Here is a 5,630-nt window from a genome sequence, read left to right as displayed (position 1 = left end):
AAAAAAAAAAAAAAAAAAAAAGAATACTAATGCTAATCTATAGGGATAAAAATCAGAATGGTGGGCTCAGCGTCCTCGGCTCTGTAAGTAGGGCACCAGCCATATACACCAAAAATGGCGGTTTAAGCCCAGCCCAGGCCTGCTAAACAACAATTACAACTGCAACCAAAAAATAGTTAGGCGCTGTGGCAAGCACCTGTAGTCCTAGCTACCTGGGAGGCTGAGGCAAGAGAATCACTTGAGCCCAAGAGTCTGAGGTTGCTATGAACTGTGACGCGACGGCACTCTACCAAGGGCGACATAGTGAGATTCTGTCTCAAAAAAAAAAAAAAAAACCAGAATGGTGGTCACCTCTGCACAGGGAGTCAGATAAAAAAGGGATACAAAGGAATTTTCTAGGATTTCAGACACGCTCTGTATGCTTCTGTATGCTTGTGTTAGTTAACATGGTAAAAATTATCAAACTATACTTTTAAATTCTGTGCATTTTATTGCATGTAGCCTAAGCTGAATTTTTTAAAAATACGACTTTACCTGGGTCCTGTTCCCAGAGATTCTGATGTACTTGGTGTAGCAGCAGCACAGATATGTTTTTATAAGCTTTCCATGTGACTATAACGTACAGCTGAAGTTGAGAACCACTGCTTTAGACTCTAAATTACAGGGTAAAACTGGAAGTCAGTAAGTCCCTACTTAGAAGCTCAGGGTTCCAGTCAGCTTTCAGTTACTCACTCTAAGTAATGTACAGAAACCAAGGATTACCTACTAGTCATCCGAGGAGAGCTTCATGAACTGAAAAAAATGTAACCTAAGTAAGGAAAAGAATGCTTAAAGAAACTATCTTTAGCATTCTCGGATAGCCAAGAGAAGAGACGGCATCCATGTAAGGAAAAAGATGGAGGAATAAAAGCAGAGGAGAGGAAGCAGAACCCTCCAGCCTGCAGAAGGAATATGATCAAGAAGCAAGCTGCTGTGGCTAACTCACAGAACCCTGGAGCAGGAGAGGAAGCAGAACCCTCCAGCCTGCAGAAGGAATATGATCAAGAAGCAAGCTGCTGTGGCTAACTCACAGAACCCTAGGAGTCCTCAGGTATAGGGTCAGCGGTGCACAAACACGACACTGAAGACAAGGGAACAAGGTACAGCCAACTCTCTAGGTTCCCTTCTCCAGCACCCTCTCTATCCTCTCATAAATTTATCCTCTGGAATCACTAACCTGGAGAGACTCCAGACTCAGGAACAGTAGAGTAAGGCTCCAGGCTGAAAGCCAAGAGATTAAACAGAAGTATGTTTAGTTAACAGCTGCCACCCACACAGCCTGCTTCCTTTGCCCAGCTCTCAGAACACTGGAAGCCAGGCCTGTATCTAGTCCCCCTTCTCCTAGTTTGATTTAGATGCCCCTTTTGCATACTACCAAACCAATCTCCATCATTCGTGCTTCTCTTAAGTGGAAGAGGTTGGTCTTTTCTTGGATTTCTTGAATTTCTACTATCTGCTCCTTAAGGGTAGGGACAGCATCTTAATCTTTGTATTCAAAGAACCTACAATAATGACTGCCAATGTACTAAACACTCTATAATTCTTTAATTGGTTCTAGACATTTGCAGACACCATGCCCCCCAAAAAAATGCTATGCAAAACTTAGTTGAAATCCTAGAACACAGAAGGCGTAATTTGGACTAGGTTGTGAATGAAGAATAAAGATTTAGGGTGGTGCCTGTGGCTCAGTGGGTAGGGTGCCGGCCCCATATACCAAGAGTGGCAGGTTCAAACTCAGCCTCGTCCAAACTGCAACAAAAAATAGCCAGGCATTGTGGCAGATGCCTGTGATCCCAGCTACCTGGGAGGCTGAGGCAGGAGAATGGGGTAAGCCCAGGAGTTGGAGGTAGCTATGAGCTGTGTGACACCATGGCACTCTACCAACGGTGATAAAGTGAGACTCTGTCTCTACAAAAAAAAAGCATAACTAAGAATAAAGATTTAGAATCTATTGATGAAATGATGTCTTAGATTAGTTTAAAATAATCCCACAGCAAAAAAATTCAGGGGCATTCCCATTTTAAAATTTCAGTTACAATGCTGTGCAAGGTGGCTCACACCTATAATCCTAGCACTCTGGGAGGCCAGGGTAGAAGGATCCCTGGAGCTCAAAAGGATGAGACCATCCAGAGCAAGAGGGAATAGAAAAATTAGCTGGACCTTGGTGCCTATAGTCCCAGCTACCAGGAGGATGGCTTGAACCCAGGACTCCGAGTTTGCCGTGGGCTAAGGTAACGGAATAGCACTCCAGCCTGGCTAACAGAGTGAAACTCTGTCTTGAAAAAATAAATAAAAAATAATAATAATAAAAATTAATAACAAAAGATGTATAAGACATCAACACAGAAAACTACAAAACACTGCCAAGAGAAAGACCGAAGTGGAGAAATATACCGTGTTCATAAATTAAAAGATTAAATATTGTTAAGTCAGTCTACTCAAACTGATGTACAGATTCAATTTCACTTCCAGTATTTGTGGAAACTGACAAGCAGATTGTAAAATTTAGATGGAAATGTTAAGAGCTACGAATAGCCAAAAAAAATGGTTTTCTTTTTCTTTTTTTTTTTTTAGTTAAGAGTCTCATTATGTCACCCTCAGTAGAGTGCCATAGTGTCACAGCTCACAGCAACCTCAAACTCTTGAGCTTAAGCCATTCTCTTCCCTCAGCCTCCCAAGTAGCTGGGACTACAGGTGCCAGCCACAAGGCCCCACCAAGCAAACATTTTTTAAACTTCAGACATCAGCAAGGATGTGGGATAACTGGAATATCATTCCCTGCTAATTGGTAGAACCACTGTGAGGAAATGTTTTATCATTCATATACCTCAAAAGCCAACAATTCCACTCCCTACATACGTATTCCAACTTGTAATGTTCTATTTCTTGATCTGTGGTGGTTCACTTAGTAAAAATTCATTACCTGCACATTTAGGATAGTGGACTTTTTTTTTCTGTATTTTATGTTTCAGTAAGTTTTCTAAGATTTCTTTGACATGAAGTTCCCAGAATTAGGGCTAGCTAGCATTTTAGGATAAAAAGACAGCTTCTGGAACACCAAATGAAAGTTGGCTAACAAAATTAGAAAACAAAAAGAAAGCTACCAACACTTACCAGCCCAGAACAAAGATAAAAACTTCCAACAGATCACTTTTCTTTAACTTCATGAAGTCCTAGAATTCATTCTTTCAGCAAAGAAAGGAGTTTATTATTCAACACTGTAACCCAAAGAAAAGATACCGTTGCAAGAAAATACTGCTTTTCAAAACCACTTTTAAACAATGGTAGAAGCAAAGTGAGGGAACCATTCCAAAAGTTTTGGTTAACTTTTCGATGAAAGGAGGCCAACTGACAAGATCTAAGACGCCAAAACACGGAAAGCAAGCCAGAGAGAAATCACAGCCTTTCTAAAGCAAACACTAACCCCACGATCCAACCTACCGGAAATCCTGCGGTTAATTTGAGGCTTGCCCCGCTAGTCATAAGGTGATTCAGTGAAGGCTACAAACGCTCCTAAGTGCATCCTTGACCCGGCACACCTGGCTTGCCCATCACTAGCCGGGGCACACGGCCACACGCACAAGCCCGGAGACCAAATAAAAACCGCAACTTTGCAAGTAAGGGGCACTAGCGTTCTCTCCCCTTCGGTCATCAGAACAGACTTCGGGCCTCGAGGGCGCGGGTGCAGGGTCAGTCTCTCCCACCGGATTCACGAGGACGTGCCCCTCAGCTGCTCCGTCCCTCCGCCGCTCTGGGACTCCCAGGGAAGACGCAGCTGCGACTTCAGTTTCTCCTCTGGCGCCCACTGGACGAGGGTACGGGCGGCGGCGGCGGCAGGCGAGAAGGCGAGCGCAGGGAACTTAGGCCCCGGCAGGTCCCGGAGCAGCCGCCCCACTCACGCCGCCAAACTTGCCGCGACCCCCGCCCGCCGCGCCTCGGCCCAGCCCTGCGCGCCGCAGAACCCGGACGCACGGCCCACCCGCCCCCGGCCCCCGGCCCCCGGCCCGCGCGGCGCCCCTCACCTTGGAAACGTTGGGTGGACTTCGCCGTAAACATTAACTTCCCATCCAGCCGGCAGCCGCGCCGCCGCGTCTCAGCGCCTCGGCCCCGCTCCCGGCTCCGCGGGACGCCCTTGCCGCGGTCTCAGGAGCACCGCACTCGCTCCAGAGTTCAGGGTCACCTCCAGACCCTCGCCAACCACTCCGGGCACCGCAGCAGTCTCGACCACCGCCCAACCCCTAGCCTGCCCGCCCGCCCGCCGGCTCCTACTGGGTCCGGCCCGGCAGCGTCAGGAAAGCCCAAGGCGCAGGCGCGGCGGGGCCTTAAAGAGACGCGGCCGCCTCTACCGCATGATGGGTTCGAGCAGGTTAGGGGCCGGCCGCCCCGGCCGAGAAAAGGAGAAGCCGAAGGGATTGGACTGAGGCAGCGGGGGCGGGGAAATGCTTCTCTCTCCTCCGCCTCTCTTTCTCAGCGCTAGCCCTCTGCCCTGCAAAGCGCTGACTTCCCCAGTCATTTGAACCGCCCCTTCCACGTTAAGGCTGCAGAAGACACACCCCCTCGGGGGCCCGAAACGACCCCGCGCTGGGAGCTGCCGGCCTCACACTGCCACCCACGCGCGGTCTTCTGGGCTTCCGAGACTTCCGAAGGCCGCCCGGAGCTCCCCGCTAGAGGTGGCCTTAGGTCACGCTCCAAAGCAATAATCAGCGTGTAAATGGCATTGGTGATTGTCAAGTACACTTCCGTGCCTCGACAAGCTGGGTTTATGAAAGTCTGGCAGTGGGCAGAACATGGGCACAAAACGTGAGATTCAGGCGGGCAACCAGCCAACATCAACCAAAAAAATTCTTAGAAGGAAAGTACTTAGTTTGGGACACAAACAGCCTATTAATTCTTGTCCTATCCCAGGAAAAGAAGGCAAAATAAATAAAGGCAATATAGATTACTTTAATTATACATTTAGAACTGACAAAAATGATAATTATTCAGCACGAAAAAACTCCAAAATTATTTGTCTAGAAATTAGATATCCCTGGTTATTTTCTAATTTAAATTCATAAGATAGAATCCCCAGGAGTTCCACTATAATAAGCATTTCAGAAAAAGAAAAGCTCTCCATTTTTTTCAACATTAAGAAATAGAAAGTAAGGCCATGCTCTCCCCTCAGCTAAAAAACGTTAGAAATTTGAAACTTTATTAGATAGATTAAAATCTACCTACTTTATTAGGTAGAGTTTTGCATAACTTTAGGTCATGCCATTATTTAAAGTCAATTTCAATTATCAATTTCATTGCAACTGACAACATCCTTGATAACCTACCTTTCCCTGCTATATTCCATCTATCAGCAAATTTTATCTACCAAACTTTCCTTGAATCTTCCTCTTCTATCTTCTCCACCACTACCAGACTGAGCTTCCTGCACGTGGAGGGTGGGGTAGGGCTACTAGTATTAACTTCTTCTAATTGGTTACTCACATCCCCTCTCTAATCTGAACACAACAGGCAGAGTGACTTTTTCAAAATACATTGTGACCTTGTGACAGCATAAAATTCTTGGTAGCTTCCTCTTCTCTTAAACAAACCTGCTAACT

General features: G+C 46.3%; 1 protein-coding gene across 1 annotated transcript in view; it reads right to left on the bottom strand.

The window, feature by feature from the left end:
* Positions 1 to 4,283, bottom strand: part of EVI5 (ecotropic viral integration site 5) — a 197,085-nt gene extending 192,802 nt beyond the window's left edge. The window contains exon 1 of the mRNA XM_023509878.1: positions 4,062 to 4,283. The gene's annotated coding sequence lies outside the window, so the exon portion shown is untranslated. The remainder of the gene's footprint in view (positions 1 to 4,061) is intronic.
* Positions 4,284 to 5,630: the final 1,347 nt, after the last annotated feature.

This window comes from Otolemur garnettii, unplaced genomic scaffold, assembly GCF_000181295.1.
Source record: "Otolemur garnettii isolate 467f Iridium unplaced genomic scaffold, OtoGar3 scaffold00010, whole genome shotgun sequence".
In the NCBI taxonomy this organism is placed as follows: domain Eukaryota; kingdom Metazoa; phylum Chordata; class Mammalia; order Primates; family Galagidae; genus Otolemur; species Otolemur garnettii.
This window is presented reverse-complemented; position numbering and strand designations above follow the sequence as displayed.